The sequence below is a fragment of the Petaurus breviceps genome, unplaced genomic scaffold (genome assembly GCF_028583685.1).
Source record: "Petaurus breviceps papuanus isolate PSGF00001 unplaced genomic scaffold, PetGlider_PUasm1.0 38, whole genome shotgun sequence".
NCBI classification, from domain to species: domain Eukaryota; kingdom Metazoa; phylum Chordata; class Mammalia; order Diprotodontia; family Petauridae; genus Petaurus; species Petaurus breviceps.
Genome location: NW_027186304.1, coordinates 22,590,497 through 22,609,595, shown reverse-complemented (window position 1 = coordinate 22,609,595; position 19,099 = coordinate 22,590,497). Strand labels below are relative to the sequence as shown.

The window sequence follows — 19,099 nt, the reverse complement described above, 5'->3', positions numbered from 1 at the left end:
GGGAGAGAGGAATAAGTATCCATATAATGCCACTATATGCCAGGCATTGTGCTAAGCACTTTTACAAATATCTCATTTAATCCTGGTAGCTAGGTGCTATTATAATCCTCATTTTACAGTTGAGGAAACTGAGGCAATTAGCGGTCAAGAAACTTGACAGAATGCAGGGTCACAGAGCTTGTGAATGTCAGAGGCCACATTTCTCAGTTCTTCTTGACTTTATCTACTGTGTTGTCTCAACAGAAAGAACTTGATATGACCCAGTGACTCAATAACTTTTAGAGAGACTGGAGACAAAGAATATAGAAATAATTCCCACTTGACAAAGTTTGAATCTACCGATCTTCCAAGGAAAATGAAATCTCTTTGTCATGAACTGCCCCCCCCTCCGCCCTCATGAACTGCCTCCTGCCCCCGGCAATGTACCAATAATCAGAAGGTATGAAGAATATCCCAAAGTTGGGGAGAAAGCAGGGGAAACCCTGAGGGAAAATATTTAATTTATTCCATAATAATTCATTTAACAAGTATTTTCCTCCTCCCCACCTCCCCTCACCTATTGGGAAATCACCTCCCTCCCAAAAAACACCCCCTAACAAATATGCATAATCAAGCAAAACAAGTTCCTACATTCTCCACGTTCAAATAGATAGATCTATGTCTACAGATCTATACATGTCTATCCATCTCAGTCTGAATCTTGATTCCATCATAAATATATTTTTTGGTGAGTATCCTGCTTCATTGTTGGTCCTCTGGAATTGCGGTTGGCCATTTCATCGATTACTGTTACTAAATCTTTCAAAGCTGTTTGTTATTGCTTTATAAATTGCTCTGGTTCTCCTGCCTTCATTCTATGTAAGTTAACACAAGTCTTTCCAGGTTTCTCTGAAACTGATCTTTTCACCATTTCTTATGGCACAACAGTTTTCCCTTGCATTCAGTTTACTGCATAATTTGTTTAGTCATTCCCCTGTTTTTGGGAGGTCCCATGTGTGGAAAACTGCAGTGGGTTGTTTGCCAGTACCCTGAGCCTTCTCTTTCTTCTCCTTTGTCATAGTGCCTTCCCTCTTCACTTGATGTTTTAATCAGGCATGATTCCCACTTTGTGCCAGGTGATACTTTTTGTTTACTCCCACTGACTTGCTGTAGTATCTTTTTGGTTGTTTTATTCCCTTACTGGCTAAACCTGCTGTACTCTATATGCTTGGCGTTTAATATAGCGTGACCATCCTAGACCAGGTTCTTTTTCTTGATCCTTGATCCTTAGTGCTTCTGATCATTTTTTCCACTTTTCACCTTCCCCATCAAAAGAGGTTTTCCAGAAAAGGCATGTATACTAAAACATCAAATGATCATTCAGGGAAGAAAAAGACAAGGGGAAGAAAGTAATCTGCAAGTGTGGAACATCTGTTATTAGTTCCTGAGAGGAGTTAATCTACTCAGTTTTGGAACTTCTGCCTTTGTCCAAGCTGTTTAGACTCATGAGTGAATAAACACCAACTCAATTAGTCCAGTATATTTAACCATTCTGGACCACCAGACTGAACCAGACTTAGCCATCCTTCACATCTCATCAAGCCATTCAGAGTTTAACTTCCCATCTCTTTCTTACTGTCTTTTTCTACCTCTTACTCTGGCCTCAATAATCAAATCAATCTTACCATTGTTTCTGGAAAGGGAACGTCAATTGATTTCCCTATAGACTAAGTAACCATGCCTGTGACTCCAAAGTCACTTTCTTCCCTGGCCACAACTCTCAAATATTTGGGAATAACATCTCCCCTGTCACTAGCTAATCTTTATATAGTACTTTAAGGTTTGCAAAGTACTTTATATAAATATTATCTCATTAAATCTCCACAGTAGCTCCATGAGACAGGTTACTATTATAACCTTTAGGGAGGTGATTGAATGTATATGAGGTTGGATTTGAACTCAGGTCATCTTTATTTCAGACCAAGTGCTCTAACGCCTAAACTAAAGTGTCAAACATGCTGCCAGGCCACATGCAGGCCCCAAATGTGACTGGAATCAAATTAAAATACAATTGAGAATTATCTAACAGAATAAATAAAGATACAATGCAATATAGACAATGTTAATATGTGGTTTTCTAAGTCAATAGCACCCATATGGATCGTTTTGTGTCCCCTTTCTATCTGAGTTGGATACCACTGACCCATACCAGCTAGCTGCCATTAAAATGAATACAGGGATTGTCTGTAGCATATAGCAGATGATTAGCAAATGCTTTTTAATTCATGCAATCAATAACAGAGAAGTGGAAGGAGGTACTTTTTCTTTGCCAGGTTCTAAGTGGTAAAGGCAATATTCTAACCCAGGTTCTTTCATTCTAAATCCACATAGTTCTTTCTTCCTTACCACATATTTGAGCTTCTAGCAAATGGTTCGATTTCTTTGTTCTTCTTCAAAATCTATTTCCTTCCATTTTGTTATATTCTTCTGCTTTCCTTTATAGCCTAGTTTAGCTTTCTTAGATAGACTCAGAATCAATGCTTTAATTAAACTCGGATTTCTTAGAGAGCTTCCAGACTAGCAAAGTTCTAATCCAGTTGGGGGCATAAATCTGCTCACCTGCTTTTGATGTGTTCACCTGCTCTCAAACATGCCCAGTTCCTCTTACATCTACACTGATGCCTTTAGATCTATTTGTTTCTTTTCCATGCTGTTTATATACATCTGTTATCCATGAAAAACAAACCAGTGGCCATAATAGCAGGATGGATAAAGATAATGTAAGGTTGGGTGGGCAGACGGCAAAACCCGGATCCTGTTAATAATAATTCCTGCTAATAATAATTACTTGTAGCAGTAGTAGCAACAGTAAACTTAAAATAGTTAAATTTCAGATGTTTCTGTTATTCTCATGGATATGAAAGGAAGGCTGATCCAATACCTACCTTTGAAGAGATAAAGAGAAGATGAAAAGGGCTATTTGTGACTACTGATGATTTCAGCGATCCTGGTAATGACTGTTTGGATTCTGTAATTGGTAACATTTTCCTTCCTTAACATTCCAGGAAAGTGTTTGAAAATAAATGACCTTGTTTTGTAGAAAACTAAATGAAAACAAACAGGATCACTGAGTGAGAATCAAAGGAAGGCAGATTGCAACTCAAAATAAAGGAGAACTTCCTAACAACTTTAGCTATTTGAAAATTGGGATGGGGGTCTATAATTCTTGAAAAGAGTTTAGGATTATAGGAGAAAGGATCTTGAATTGTTCAGTGATGCAAATTCCTCTAGTGACCATGTACCCAAAGGAGGGTAAAAACAGAAAGAAAGGTCCCACAGAAACCAAAATATTAACAGTTGCACTTTCTGTGATTAGAAAACTAATAAAACTAGAAAGAAAATGGGTGCTCATTGATCGGGAAATAGTTGAAAAATTTGTGGTACGTGAATGTAATTAATTTCTCCTATTTTCTTTAAGAAAAAGAAATATGAGGAATTCAGAGCTACATTGGATACCTTGTATAAAATATTGCAGAGTAAAGCAAACAGAGCCAGGAGTATGATGTAGTCAATAACTACAATAGTACAAAATGAAAAGAACATAAAAATGAAAGTTTATTCTGAGTAACTGTAATGACCAATCTTTGCCTTTGAGAAGGGATGAGGAAACATCCTATCCTTTTTGACTGAGTGGTGGGGAATTATGGAATATTGGTCTGGTTGTTCTTCAGGGAGGGCTCATTTGGTGTGTCTGTGTCTGGAAGTGTCAAATGTAAAAACAAAAGACATCAATAAGATTTATTTACTTATTTTTTCAATGAAATGGGCTAACTTTATTGGTAGTGAGCTCTCTGTTCCTGGAAGTTTTCAAGCAGGGGATGGATGACCTTTTGTCAGGGATGCTGGAGAGAAGATTCTTGTATGCATCACCTGGTACTTACTACAAAGCCAGGCAACACAGTAAGAGTTTAATAAATGCATGTTGCTTGATTGATTGAGCACTGTCTGTATGCCTTCTGTTTTACTTCCCTCTTCCCTCTCACTCCCTTCCTATTAGAAATTTGTTTGGGCATTTTCTGTGTAGGTTAGAATGAGGAGTTGAGGCTATGAATTTATGTTTAAAGCTCAAGAATTCCATAGTCCAGTTCCTAAAACATTCCTAAACTAAGAGTACGGTCATCAGGTAAGATTGTGAAAAACAATGACAGCCTTGATTCCAAGAAGTGCCATTAATTCACACCCAGTCTTTCAACGGAATAGAGAAGTTTAGCCAAGCAGCAGCTCAACCATTAACTCTTTGTCCATGGTGCTTGCTGACTGGTTGAAATGAACATTGACTCGGTAGTGACAAAAGTAACTTCAACTGCACAAACTGGCCAGAATGCAGATATAGAACATTGAAAGCTAAGAATCCGAGATCAATCATTCAAGAACAGAAACACACAACCAGGGTGAAATTATTAAAATACAGCTGTTCTGAATTCTGAAGTTAAAAAAGTCCGCTTAGTTCTAACAGAAACAGGGTGAGATACTTTGTGAATTAACTACTCTTCCATGTGCAGTTCTTGGTTACCAAAGGTGAATGTGTGGGCATATTTGCTTGCGTATATTCAAGTGTATTTTCACACACATGCATGAGGAAGGATGAGCGGAAGGTACCCCAAATTTGGAGCAGCTCTAATCAGTGTTCAAGTATCAGGCAATGCTTCCAGTGGGAAAAAGGCACAGATATTGTCAAGCAGAGTAGGGAGTCTCTTTTTGGGTTTTCTACAAGATGGAGCAGAGGTACCATTTATGTCTTGAACTGCTATTTATATTTTTGTGCATGTGTACTCACTCCCTGTAGCGCCAACGCAATATTTATAGCGCCCATGATCACAATAAAGACCGTGACTATAAGTATCACATGACATTTGATCGAAAAATATGTCAAACTCTCCAGATAGAGGATAAAGCTTATTTACTTATTTAGATTTATTTAGACACCAGAAAACCAAATCCCAAAACCAGTGAGTTGATTTCATCATAGTACCAAAGCTATTCAGAAGCCATAATAACCCTGAGAGCCATGCCATCCTTTAGCCTTCCCACAAACCAATACAAGATCAATATTTACTCACAAAACTCTCTACCTCCTTGCCCGAGCTCCTCTGTCCCCAGCTGTCTCCAACTGGCTAGCTCTTGACCAGCTTCCTGTGGGCTCTGCTTCTCCTCAGCAAGCTCCTCCCATCACAGGCTCCATGTGACCACATTCAGCCTATCAGAGTTTATCTTCACAGCAGGGGAGATCTTCAAATTCCTATTCCCATTGTATTCCCCTAGTTTTCTTTGCTGTATGACAGCATGAAAAAAATGGAGGAACACTGGATTTGGAGTCTTGGGGCTTAGGTTTTAATATGGATTCTGATACTAGCTGTATGATGTTGAACAAATTGGTTAATATCTCCAAGCCTCAGTTTTCTCACCTATAAAATGAGGGAGTTGGACTAAATGATCTCTAGGGTGCTCTTTGTCTCCAAACCCAAAGGCTCTGTCCCAATTTACTTCAGGAGGCAGCACAGAGAACTAGAAAGAAGTACAGGTATGCAATAAGAAGACCTGAGTTGATTACTGATTTTGTGCAAGTCATTTGGCTTATCTGGGCCTCAATAATACCCTCCAAATAAACCAACATGTTCTTTTTTTTTTTTGCTTTTTGGAGGGCAATTGGGGTTAAGTGACTTGCCCAAGGCCACACAGCTAGTAAGTGTTAAGTGTCTGAGGCTGGATTTGAACTCAGGTCCTCCTGACTCCAGGGCTGGTGCTCTACTCACTGCATCACCTAGCTGCCCCTAAACCAGCATGTTCTTAATACTCAGGAACTTGAATGCAAAAGTAGACAAAACAGTGTGACAAAAATACAATGGTAAATATGGTTTAGGATTAATAAATAAAAGGAAAGAGGCTTACAGATTGTATATAGAAACCTCACATCCATATATCATGAATAGTTTCTTCCAGAAGAGAATTAGAAGGTATTGGGCATGGCAAAGACTAAATAACAAAAAACAATGAAATTAAATATATATCTTGGCAGGAAATGACTAGCTAATGATGGGAGGGGGCGCATTTCCCACTCAGCCACTTGTGTTTTGTCAATCTAGTGACTTTGTTAGTGCAATAAGAAAAATCAGTACCAGATTAGAATACAAACAAGAAGATAGGACACTAGACTAAAACAGCTCCGACTTGATAAGATGTTGGTGCCCCACAATGAAAAATGGGTAAAAGGACAAATATCAGTGTGGACTATCATAATTTCCATGGAAGTATAATTGATATAAAGTAATCAGCACAGTGAGGAGGTCAACAGAAAGCTGAAAACCCTCCTTGACAGGATGATAACTGGTTGCCTTGTATGTGTTAGACCAGGGGTGGGGAACCTGCAGCCTCAAGGCCACATATGGCCTTCTAGGTCCTCGGGTGTGACCTTTGGACTGAGTCCAAGTTTTACAGAACAAATCCTTTTATTAAGGAGATTTCTTCTGTGAAGTTTGGATTCAGTCGAAGGCCTGCAATTTAGGACCTAGAGGGCCACATGTGGCCTCGAGGCTGCAGGTTTCCCACCCATGGTAGACAGATTTGGGACTGGAACCTCAGTCTTCCTGACTACCAAATTCTCTATCTACTATGCTAAACTAACTCTCAGTAATGAATTCCATTAACACACCACAATTTATTTAAACATTTCCCTCTTACGGGGCAATTTAGGTTGCTTCCAGGCTTTTGCAATTACTGTCAATGAAAAAATTTGAACAAACAGCGTTGTTGTTTTTGTTTTTGTCAACATATTTATCATATATTCCAAACAAATTTTTAGTACTAGATTGCACTCCAGAAAGATTCTGTAACCTTGTTACTCCTCTAGCAAAGAATGAGTGTACTTGCTTTTTCCATATCCCCTTTAACACTGAATTTCATTGCTTTAATTTTTTTTGCCACTTGATGGGCTAAGGTGGTAAAGCTGATTTAATTTAGATCTTTTTGGTTATGAATGGATCTGAGCATTTTTTGAGTGATGATTAAAATTTTGTTTTTTAAAATTTGTGTATCTATATAGTGCTTCATATATATACACACAATATACATACATGTATAATACATCTATGTATGTACATATACAGATACGTGCATATGCATAGGTATATTCACATATAGACATGTATATACATGTATATGCATATATACATGCATTTATAGATACACATCTATAAAATTTGTTAAAATGAATCTAAAAGCTCAGGGAATAATCCATGTAGGCTCTCATAGAATTATTGGTTGTGTAGCCAAGCGCAAGCAACTCTCCAGAGGACTGCTACTGTGAATAGCTTTAAGGTTCTGATCACATAGTATAGTGAACTCTCTATTTATTCAGCAATCAACTAATGAAAAACATTCACAGAAACCAAAGTACAGCATTCACAATGATATAACATAACAACTTATCACTAAAGTGGCCAAATAATTTTAAACAAAAAATATCATTTAGTAAGTCCTTAAATCAATGGTCCTTAAGGAACCATCCTCTTTAAGGGACACAAAGCACAAAGGTGAAAGTTTTTCTACCCCTAGGTCACATTGTCTAAATCTCTCAGTCAAAAAGTTTTATTTCTTCTTGATTGGAGATTAGTTTCCAACCATCCTTAATTTAATCATTCTTTTTTTTTTAAAGCAATTTCTGGGTGTGGTGCTGAGTATCTGAGCCCGGATTTGATCCCAAGGTCATCCCGACACTGGGGCCGGTGCTCTTACTTGCTGAGCCACCTGGCCACCCCTAAGCAACTGGGGTTAAGTAACTTGCTCAAGTTGCACGGCCAGGTGTTTCTGGGTGGGTGCTAAGTGTCTGAGCCTGGATTTGATCCCCAGGCCATCCCAATGCTGGGGCCAGTGCTCTTACTCACTGTGCTACCTGGCCGCCCAACTTAATCATCCTTAAAAAGGTATAAGGTACAAAGTACAAAGTTCTCCAACCCCTAGGACACAGTAAATTGTGATCTTCTCAGTTAGCACTAAGTACCCAAGGAGACGTCTTTTCATCTTGGCTCAAGGCTGGTTCCCAGATTCCATGGTTCCTCTTCAATGGGTCCAGCTCTTGCTTAAATCTACCCAACTGTCACCTGGATTCACAGGCAGGCAACTCTCAGCTCGTGGTTCAGTTCCTCATCCAGTTCCTTGTCCAGGTCTCATTCCATATTGAAGCTCACAGTGTCCAGTCAACTTTAAGTCCTTCATAATTTCTGTTTCTGGGAAGACAAAGCTTAACAGGGTCAAAACAATATTCATGCACATTTCCAGTACCATCATCAATTCACTATCTGCCTGTGAAATCAACACAGACCCACAAACAAGGTCTGAGAACTCAACACAAATTATCAGTACAGTCCCAAGATCTCTGAAACCCTCCTCCAGGACTTTTGTAAACAGACAGCAAGAAAATCCTCTTCCAGGGCTTCCAGTCAGGTCCCAGGACTTTTGTACAAAGTATCACAAACACAAATCAACACAGACAGAGCAGACAAACAGAGTGCCAGACACCACAAGTTTTCCCTTTTTCAGCTCTGCTCTGTTCCAGCTGTGCTCAGCTTTTTATATGGTCTTTAGCTCCCCCCTGTTCCTCCCACTTCTTAAGTCCTTCCTGTTCCTGTCTTTGGCAAGTACCTGCCACTGTGGGATTCACAGGTTCTGTTTCTTAACAAAGACTTGGCATAATTACTGGCAAGGTTCAAAGACACTTGAACTGAAATAAAATGCTAAATAATTAAGTAACTGAAATAAGGTGCTAAGAATAATGTCTGGCTCAATCCTCTTTTTACTGATGAAAAAACTAAGGGCCAGAGTGGGTAAGTGACTTACCAAGGTCCCATACAACTTAAGTGACAAACACAGGTCCTCTGTCTCTAACAGAACTCTTTCTACTTCATCATGCTGCCTTCCACTATAAAGTCAGCCAGTCAATAAATAAATAAATGTTTATTAAGGGTTTCCCATGTGCCAGGCACTATGCTAAACTCTGGAAATACAAAAAGAGACAAAAGACAGTCCCTGTCCCCAAGAAGCTTACAATCTATTAGAGAGTTAACAAGCAAACAAATATGTACAAACAAGATATATACAGGATAAATAGGAAGTAAATAATAGAGAAAAGACACTAGAACTAAGAAGACTTGGGAAAGGTTTCCTGTAGAAGATAAGATTTTAGCTGGGACTTAAAGAAAGTCAGGAAGCCAGGAGGTGGAGATGAGGAGGTAGATCATTCCAGGCATAGGAGGCAGCCAGGGAAAATGCCCAGCATAGAGAGATGGAGTGTCTAATTGTAAAGCCAAGCACAAGCAGCTCTCCTGAGGAGTGCTGCTGTGAATAACTTTAAGGTTCTGATCACATAGTATAGTGAACTCTCTATTTATTCAGCAGTAAATAAAAGCAAAACATTCACAGAAACCAAAGTACAACATTCATAACAATATAGTATAACAACTTATTACTAAAGTGGCCACATATTCTAAAACAAAAGATATCGTTCATCAAGTCACAATCTGAATCAATTAATATAAAGTACCCATCTAAAGTCTTTTTTCATCTTAATTGGAGAATGGCTTCCAATCATCCTTAACTCAATCATCCTTAAGGAGCACAAAGTACAAAGGTCTTCCACCCCTAGGTCACATTCTTAATCTTGTCAATCAGAATTAAGTATCCAAGTAGAGATCCTTTCATCTTGACTCAAGGCTGACTCCCAAACTCCATGGTTCCTCTTCTATGCTCCCAGCTCTTGCCTGAATTCACCCAACTGTCACCTGGATTCACAGGTAGGCAGCTCCCAGTTCTAAGTTGAGCTCCACACATCAAACCTAGCAGAGTTACAATATTCACACACATTGCCGTCAGTATCATCAATTCACTTTCTGCATGTGAATTTAATACAGAAGATAAAGTGCCAGCCCCACAGGCATCCTTCCTCCCAGTTCTGCCCAGACCCAGCTTGTGCTCGGGCTTTTATATCATTAGCTCCTTCCTGTTCTGCCTCTTCCTCTTACATCTTTCCTGTTACAATCTTTAGCAAGTTCCTCCCACTGGGTGCTTCACAGGGTCTGTTTCTAACAAAGACTTGATGTGATCACAGGCAAGACTGAAAGACACATGAATAGCTGGAACAAGGAGTTAAATGCCATTTTGCTTGCCATTACATTAATTTGTGGAAGCTAAAGAGGCCAGTGTCCCTGGATGGAAGAATAGGTGAGGGGGAGTAAGGCATAAGAAGACCAGAAAGATAGGAAGAGGATAAGTTAAGAAGGGTTTTAAACACCAAACAGAAAATTTTATATTGATCCTGGAAGCAATAGGGAGCCACTAGAGTTTATTGAGTAGGGAAAGGGATGACATGATTGGACCTGTGTTTTAGGAAAATCACTTTGGTAGCTGAATAGAAGATGACTTGGAATGAGGAGAAACTTGAAGCAGACAGACTCACCAAGAAGGCTCTTGCAGTAGCCCAAATGTGAGGTGAAGGGGCCTGAATCAGAGTGGTGGTAGTGTCAGAGGAGAAAAAGGGCTATCTATATTAGAGATATTGCCTTGGAAATTGGTTGGATATGGGGTAGTGAGAGATGGGGAAGAATCAAGAATAATACCTAGGTTGCAAGTGTGAAGGGCTGGGAGGATGGTGGCATTCTTTTCAGTAATAAGGAATAAGGAAGGGAGGAGGGGGGCTGGTAGGGCTTAGGGGGAAAGATAAATGCATTAAGTTGTGACCATGTTGAGTTTAAGATGTCTCCCTGGGCAGCTAGGTGGCACAGTAGATAGAGTGCTGGTCCTGAAGTCAGGAAGACTCATTCTTCTTGAGTTCAAATCTGACCCTAGATACTTACTAGCTGTGTGACCCTGGACAACTCACTTAATCCTGCTTACCTCCGTTCTTCATCTATAAAATGAGCTGGAGAAGGAAATGGCAAACCACTCCAGTATCTTTGCCAAGAAAACCCCAAATGGAGTCACAAAGAGCTGGGCACGGCTGAAACAACTGAACATTTGACATGTAGTAAAAAATGCCAGAAAGGCAATAGGAGATGAAAAATGGAGGTCAGCAGAGAGGTTCAGGCAGTATAGATAAAGTTGAGAATCATTAACATAGAGATGGTCCTTAAGTCCACGGAAGCTGATGAAATCACCAAGTGAAGTAGTATGGAGGGATAAGAGAAGAGGGCCCAGGACAAAACCCTGTGGGGTATCTATAGTTAAAGGATTTTATCCAGAAGAGGATCCAGCTGAGTATACAGAGGAGCGATCAATAGGTAGGAAGAAAAGGAGGAGAGAGTGGGATCTTGGAAACTTAAAGAGAAGAGAGAGTGATTAACAGTGTCAAAGGCTGCAGAGAGATCAAGGAGAAGGAAGATTGAGAAACGGCAACTTCAAGATTATTGTTAACTTTGGAGAGAGCAGTTTTGGTAGAAAGATAAAGTCAGAAGTTGGATTGTAAGGGGTTAAGAAGAGAGTGAAAGTGGAGACAGCTAGTGTGGATGACTTTTTGAAGGAGTTTAGCAACAAAGAACAAAAGAGATAATGAATAATAGTTAACCTTGATAAAAGGGTCAAGTGTGGGGTTTTTTGAGGTTGGGAACTATTTGGAGGCTGTAGGGAATGTGCCTAGTAGACAGGGAGAGATTGTGAGTTGAGAAAGAAGGAAAAAGAGGGATCTCAGGGGGAATGACCTCAATTTTCTCTGTAAAATATGAGGCAAGGCCTAAGCTAAGGTTATGCCACAGAATGTTCAAATTAGGAAAGATTTAATATAATTTGTTAAGATTTCCCATATAATTATCTGTAAACAGAGGCATAAACATGTGGGGAAAGAATGTGCAAGACTGAAAACAACATTTATTAATTGCTTTCTACATGCAAAGCTCCATATTGTGCTCTGGAGAAGAGAAAATGTTTAGTTAACATAGGCCTGACCTCACAAAGCTTTTAGTCTACAATACAGATAAATTCTGTTACCATGCTGAAGAACAGTAGCTGCACAATGTTTAACTATCATTGTAGCAATACTGACAAATTACATTACTATTCTGAGGAACAATTACTAAACAACATATAGTATTTTTTCTATTTTACTGAAATTTCTTAAATGTTTTAAAGAAAAATGACTTCCCAGACTAGTTCTTCCATGTCATCTTATAAAGCTTTCATATGACCCTTTGTGGTGGCAGCACTGAATGAAAAGCATGATACTTTTTGAAATCCCCTTTCCTCTCTGTTTGGCCACCACCTCCACCCCTGCCACAAGCCACCCAGGGGAGGAGATGCTAGTAAGTCTAGGCCTGTTCTTTATAGGTGGATGGACTACAAATAATAATGGAACTCTCAGGTCATGAAATAATAATTGCTGGCATTTAGCATATTAAAGTTTACCAAACACTTTATATTATTTCACTTGTGTCTACAAGGTAAATGCTACAGGTATTAGTGTCCCCATTTTACTGATGTGAAAACTGAGCCTCAGAGAGATTAAGTCATTTACCCATGGTTCCACAAATATTAAGTTTCAGAAGTATGATTCAAACCAATGTCTCTGCTGACTCCAAGTCTTTCCCATTATACTGCACTGCCTCTCATACAGCAGCCAAGTGGAAACAATTGGGAAAGAAAACCGGATTTGCCCCATTGTTCCACATTTCCAGGGACTCTCAGAACATGGTCAGAGAGCAGGAAAACACTAATAAAAAAGGCTTATGAACAGATAGAACAGAGGTAAAAATTAGTTACACGGAGCTCACGCTGCTGGAAGACTGTAGGCCTGCCAACGGTTATTATCTGGTGTAACATTATGCATCTTACTAAAGCAAGTATGTTGATAAATGACTCAGTGTTGAGCCAGTCTTAAAGAAACATTTCAGAACTATTTGAGGCATTATGTCTGTGTTTGATGGCTGATTACATCCTGATTTCCGGATGCTAATCCCAAGTCAATGGATCTAGATATTCAGGACATTTGTTGAGTACTGGTTCTTCCTTCCTTTCCATTGCCTGGAAGAGATTGGCAGCAGGTCCCCTCCCAGGCTGCTCTTTCTCCAGCTGCTCTGCACCACTTTTCTAACCTCCCAACCTTGTTCTTGTTGTCTTTTCATAGAGGTAATCCCAAGCATGAGAAATCCTAAGCACCATCACACTGGAGTGGACTATTTTATGAACAGCCACCAAATGTCATAAACTGGTGAGTTATGATCCGAAAGGCCACCCTCGCTTGTTGATCTGCAAAGAAATCTGAGATGAATTAGTCCAGTGGGTGGAAGAGAACCGTGAGAGAGCGTAGCCATGAAAACAAAGAGAAAATAGTATTTAAAAAGAGGGTGTGGTCAATACTGTCAAACAGAGAGGTCAAGAAAAATAAAATTAAGAAAAGGCTATTGGATTAGCCATAGAGACATCATTGATGACCTTGGAGAGAGCAATTTCAGTTGAGTGGTAGGGAGGCAAGCAAGAGTACAAGGGTTGAGAAGTGAATGGGAGTGGGAAAAAATGTAAACCACAAATGTAGATAGCTTTTTCTAGGGGCTGGCTATGAAATTGAGGAGAAATACAGGCCTATAGCTTAAAGGATGCCATATTTCCAGGGGTTAAGAAGTAAGTGGGAATTGAGAAAACTGAGGTAATGAGTATAAAGGTTTTTCCCCCCTCTCCCTAGGACCTTGGCTCTGAAAGGGAGAAGAGATATAGAACAATAGCTGGAATGACCAAATGTAGGATTCATTGTGAAGAATTCAGGTACAAGTTGGAGCAGATGGCCTCTGAGGTCCCTTCCAACTCTGAGATTCTGAAAGTAAATATGCTTAGATGGAACCAGGATTTCACTGATGTGATCATTCATCTATGGGCTTAGTTTTCAACCTCCTCCATGCCCTCTCATTCTGTGCAATTCTTGCCAACTCCTTTCCGTAAATTTTTCATAGATGTCCTGGAGGTCTTCATATCATTAAAAAGTATCTTGGGGGTAGGTACTTGGGTGCCATTTGGGCTGCTCATCTGTTATTTCTAATTCTTATTACATGATCTGCCTATATCCTTTTCCAGACATATATGTGTACACAATTAAACACTGGGTACGTGTATGTGTTTTTATATCATGTACAAACATTCATTTAACCGTTAATGTTCAACTTGTGACCTTTGTGTAATGGCCAAAAAGTTTATACACACACTTGGGGGAAGCAATGACATATATTGACATTCTTACCATAAATAGAACCAGAAGACATAAAAAAGAAGTCCAGGAGATAAATAAGAGGCTAATCAGAGGAAAGTTTTGCATATGGTTAAAATACAAATCTTATGTTATTTCTCTAAATGGTCACATCAGTTCACAATAATGATACTTGTTCCAATCACTTAAAAACTCAATCCAAGAGATATCTCAATGTTCAATAACTAAATCAGAAAATATAGCAGATGTGGAAAGAAGAACCTGTGTCTGTCAGTGTCTGACAAGATAAAAGAATGTCCTAGACTTCTAATATACAGTGGCATTTGGGACTCTTCCTTTTAGCCAGTAACTGCTATTTCTCCAAACTAAAAGGTTCTCTGAATGCAAATGCTAAAGTTCCAAACAAATTTTTGGAATAAATCATAACCTTAAAGGTCCAAGTGACTTCTGGCAGTTTCAGGCTAGGCAGGTCATCCAGCTTTTGGGCAGTAGAAATATCTCCCTTCTTCCCCTGCCCCCATTCCCATTCCCAGTGCAGATAGGATTCATTAGGTGTTTGGGCTGCCCCAGCCCAACATAGAGTCGTTGGTATTGAGGATCTGCCTATTATGCTAAGCACAGTTGTTCTTGCCCTTGGGAGCTCCACAATCACAGTCTTTGGTCATCCTCTCTAATCCCTCCAGTTGATGCTGCTATTTTTACACTTGTTTGTCTGAGTTGTGGGATCCATCCCCACAGGAACTGTGACTGAATTAATTTCACAAATTCTTGCTCCCCACTTAGGGGAGGAAAAACATAAAAAAATGTCTGTTGGATCATGTCTGATTTGGCTTCAGGCACTGGATCTGGGAGAGGAGGAGGTAGAGGACGGATGTTAGTCAGATGCTCTGTCATTCATAGTGGCAAATCGTAAAGGTGAAATGTAGTACGATTAATTAATTCCATAATATAGCTATGAAGCCCTTTTGGACCTGTCACCATCTACTCTGCTATCATCTTTAAAAAGTTGTTTTTACAAATAAAAGAGTGCAATAATATATAGTAACTCATGCAGATGTGGCATAGTCAATGAAAATTTTTTTCTTTGGGGGAAGAGAGAACCCCTCTCCCCACAAATTATTTTCATTTCCTACGAGGTTAGAGGAGAGACCATGTTGGAAGAGACTGTTTCAATTGGCTGGACGTTCCATAGAAATATCTCTCCCCTTACCCTCCCCCAATAGTACACATATCTTGGACGGGCATTACAAAAACAGTTATCCCTTTTCCATCGTCACAGTTTCAATATATTGCAGGTTGGCCTAAGAAATTAAATGGGAATTTTGGGGGAGTTTTGTGGAACCTGCCGATGATGTGTGAAGGCCATTCGACAACACAGAAAAAGCTCAGAAATTCAGAAATGCATAAAATATAAGTACAATATTGTATAATATCAACATATTTAATCTTTTAAGGTACTACAAACACCCCATAAAATAAAAAGAAAAATTCAGACTTCTAAATTTTATGTGGATTTTCCAGATCATGGGGGTGTTGTGCCTTTAACCTCCACAATGTAGAAGGGTCAACTGTACATAATGAGCATGGCCAGAATTGAATAGAAAGAAAATATCAAGCTGTGATACAATTTGGAAGTTGTGGGCTATTCCAACAATCCCAATCTTCTCCCTGAAACAGAAATCCATTTCAAAAAATTTTTTAATTCATTTTGAACTTAAAAGACAAAAAAGACCAAAAAAAGAGAGAACATTTCCATGTGCACAACACAAGACGAGAACTTAATATAGAACCATGAATTTCCATTTCACATTGTTTCCTCTTTTGAAAAACTATGTAATAAATATTGCACATAATTTTCAAAGCTACCTTGATTCTCTGTCCTTCCTTCTAAATTTTCTTTTGTTCTCTGCTATACACTTTTATTTTTCTCCTTCCTTCCCCACCCTACCTTAGAGAAGGCTACCATTAGAAAAAAAAATCCATTTTTTGAATGTCAAAATTCTTCCAGGGACACTTGTGATGTGGTCACATCACAAAATGTTAGATTCTCTTAGGCGTATATATTGTGAATCTCCTAAAGGTTGATGGAGAGATGCATGGTATGCATAGACTATAGCACAGATTGTTTGCAAGGAACAGTAAGGCATCATTACATAAATTTGTGAATGGAAAAAGAAGTGAGTCAATCCCATGGTGAGAATTAATGGATATATTATATTGCTTATATATTGCACTGGTATCCTCTTAATACTGAATGACCTAGAAGACTCCCAGAATGTTGGGGATAATTTGTTTTGGTGGATAATTTACAAGAGGACCCAGACACATAGGCACAGTATGAAAAGTCTTGAATAGTTTGCAATCAAAGAAATGCCCTCATTAATGAAAGCACAGAACCACCAGAGTATTGACAAATTTCCTTCAGATTATATTAGGCCTAGTCAAGTAAAAAGCAGCTGCCCAATGTCATAACTTTAAAATGCTATGATCCCATGTGTGAATGTTTTCTGAGAAGGCAATAAGGGATATGGCCCTTTATGTCTTTGATTCCGCTATTTGGGGTCTAAGACAACGAGGTGAGAAGGTGGACAGAGCACTGGGTCTTAAGTCCTGAATTAAAATCCAGCTCAGATATTTCCTAGTTTTATGACCCTGTGCAAGTCATAGTTTTATCTGCCTGTCTCAGTTTTCTCAACTGTAAAATGGGGATAATAACAGTACCTACCTCCCAGGACTTTTCTGAGGATTAAATGAAATGATATTTATAAACGGCATTGCACAGTGCCCGGTATACAACAGGTGCTTAGTAAATGCTTGTTGCCCCCTTCTTTGCTATATTGGCAGAAAATGACAAAAACTTACAGCATATTTGCTAGATCCACGCTGTGGTGAACTTTCAGGAGAATGTGGGAAAAACGATACAGGATGAATAGGGAGACTGAGATATGTTTTGAGTTGTGCATGGGGGAAACTCCTCAATTGACCCATTTGAATTGTTTTTGAATCTAACGCCTACTCTGAACCCAATTCTCACTTTCACTGGAAGCCTGAGTCCCCAGAGAGCAATTGTTATTGCTCCCCTCAAGGTTCTAGGTTTAACTTTGAGAGATTGATGATTTCTAGGAATATTGCTTACAAGTCCCCAAGTAGCATACCAGAGTTAATTAGATTTTAAAAAGACATATTTACTAAAATGATACAGTAAAAGAATTGGTGCATGGAACAACCCCACATCCCCAAATCTAGAACATTCTCCTGCATAATTATATACAAGATCTGTGGGGAAAATGGGCTGAAGCTTAGAGAGTACAATGGTAAAGGGATAAATCACAGCTCTTAGTTAATAGAAGTCCTTTTCTCCCTTAGGGGATTTCTCATGAAGTTTCTCTTAGGTGTAGCTTTCTGCTGGACTCTAAATTTTGAAAAACCTGTAGAGTGTTGAAACTCTCTTTCCTCAGTGTGCCTAATTTGTATGGTGTGTTTCTCAACTTCTTATGCGGATAACAGCCACTGCTGTTCCTTGGACTTTGCTACTGATATTGATGGAAAGCCCACATATTCTAACTTTTCAAAGTGTGCAAAGTCAACGGAAGAGCAAATGAGGTAAAACACAATCTTTTCTGGATGATGAGTTCTAAATAGAAGAAACAATTTAAGAGGGAAAGGGGGAAATGACATTCTGAGTAAATAGAAGAAAATCAGGACCAAAGTGGAGAGGTGAACAAATAGAAGAGGATGGCATACAGATGAAAGAGAAATATCGACATCAGAGGGGCATTTCCCTTTCACACTTTCTAATAAGAATCAAGTCCAGGATTTGAACTTGGATATCCTGACATCAAAGCTGATTGTACCTCCATGTGTATCCAGGTCTATATTAGGTGCACAGTCTTCTGTAAAGTGTCCCCTTCCTAAAATTTCTTAATGCATTTTTCTGGAATTCTTCTTTGCCCTTATCACATTTTATATTCAGTGTCATCCTTATTTGTATACATATTAGAGGTTCAGTACTGAAAGGGGCCTTAGACATCATCTAGGCTCAACAAATTGAGGCCCAGAAAAGGCAAAATGAGTCACCCCAAACCACATAGCTAGTGAGCAATAGAGTTGGAAACTGGATTCTCTTTACATTATATAATGCTATCATATCTTTTGCATTGCCCTGAAAGCTCTTAAAGGATAATATCTCATCTTTGGAACCTCAGTGCCTAGCCTAGAACCTGGACATGAGTGACACTTAATACTAATTAGCTTGAATTATACTGAGATAGGACTCCCCCCCCATTTAATAGTATTTTATTCTTTCCAATTACATATAAAGACAGATTTCAGCATTGACTTTTATAAGATTTTGAGTTTCAAGTTTTTTTCTCACTCTCTCCCTCCCTTTTCCCCTGCCAAGATGGCAACCAATATGATATAGGGCATACATGTACAATCATACTAAACATATTTCCACATTAGTCATGTTGTGAAAGAAGAATCATAACAAAAGGGAAAAATGAGAAAGAAAAGAAAAGAGAAAATAGCATGCTTCAAATTGCATTCAGAGTCCATAGTTCCTTTTCTGGATATTCCATCATGAGTCTTCTAGAGTTGTCTTAGATCCTTGCATTGCTGAGAAGAACTAAGTCTATCAAAGTTATTCATCATACAATGTTGCTGTTACTGTGTACAATGTTCTCCTGGTTGTGCTCACTTCACTCAGCATCAGTTCATGTGGGTCTTTCTAGGTTTTTCTGAAATCTGCCTGCTTTTCATTTCTTATAGCACAATTTTATTCTATTACATTCATATACCACAACTTCTTCAGTCATTCCCCAGTTGATGGGCATCCCCTCAGTTTCTAATTCTTTGTCACCACAAAAAGAGCTGCTGTAAATTTTT

General features: G+C 39.0%; 1 long non-coding RNA gene across 2 annotated transcripts in view; it reads left to right on the top strand.

The window, feature by feature from the left end:
• Positions 1-624: 624 nt before the first annotated feature.
• Positions 625-19,099, top strand: part of LOC138170368 (uncharacterized) — a 94,874-nt gene continuing 76,399 nt past the window's right edge. For both annotated transcript variants that reach the window (XR_011170592.1, XR_011170591.1), the window contains exons 1-2: positions 625-727; positions 13,142-13,225. This is a non-coding gene — a long non-coding RNA (uncharacterized lncRNA). The remainder of the gene's footprint in view (positions 728-13,141; positions 13,226-19,099) is intronic.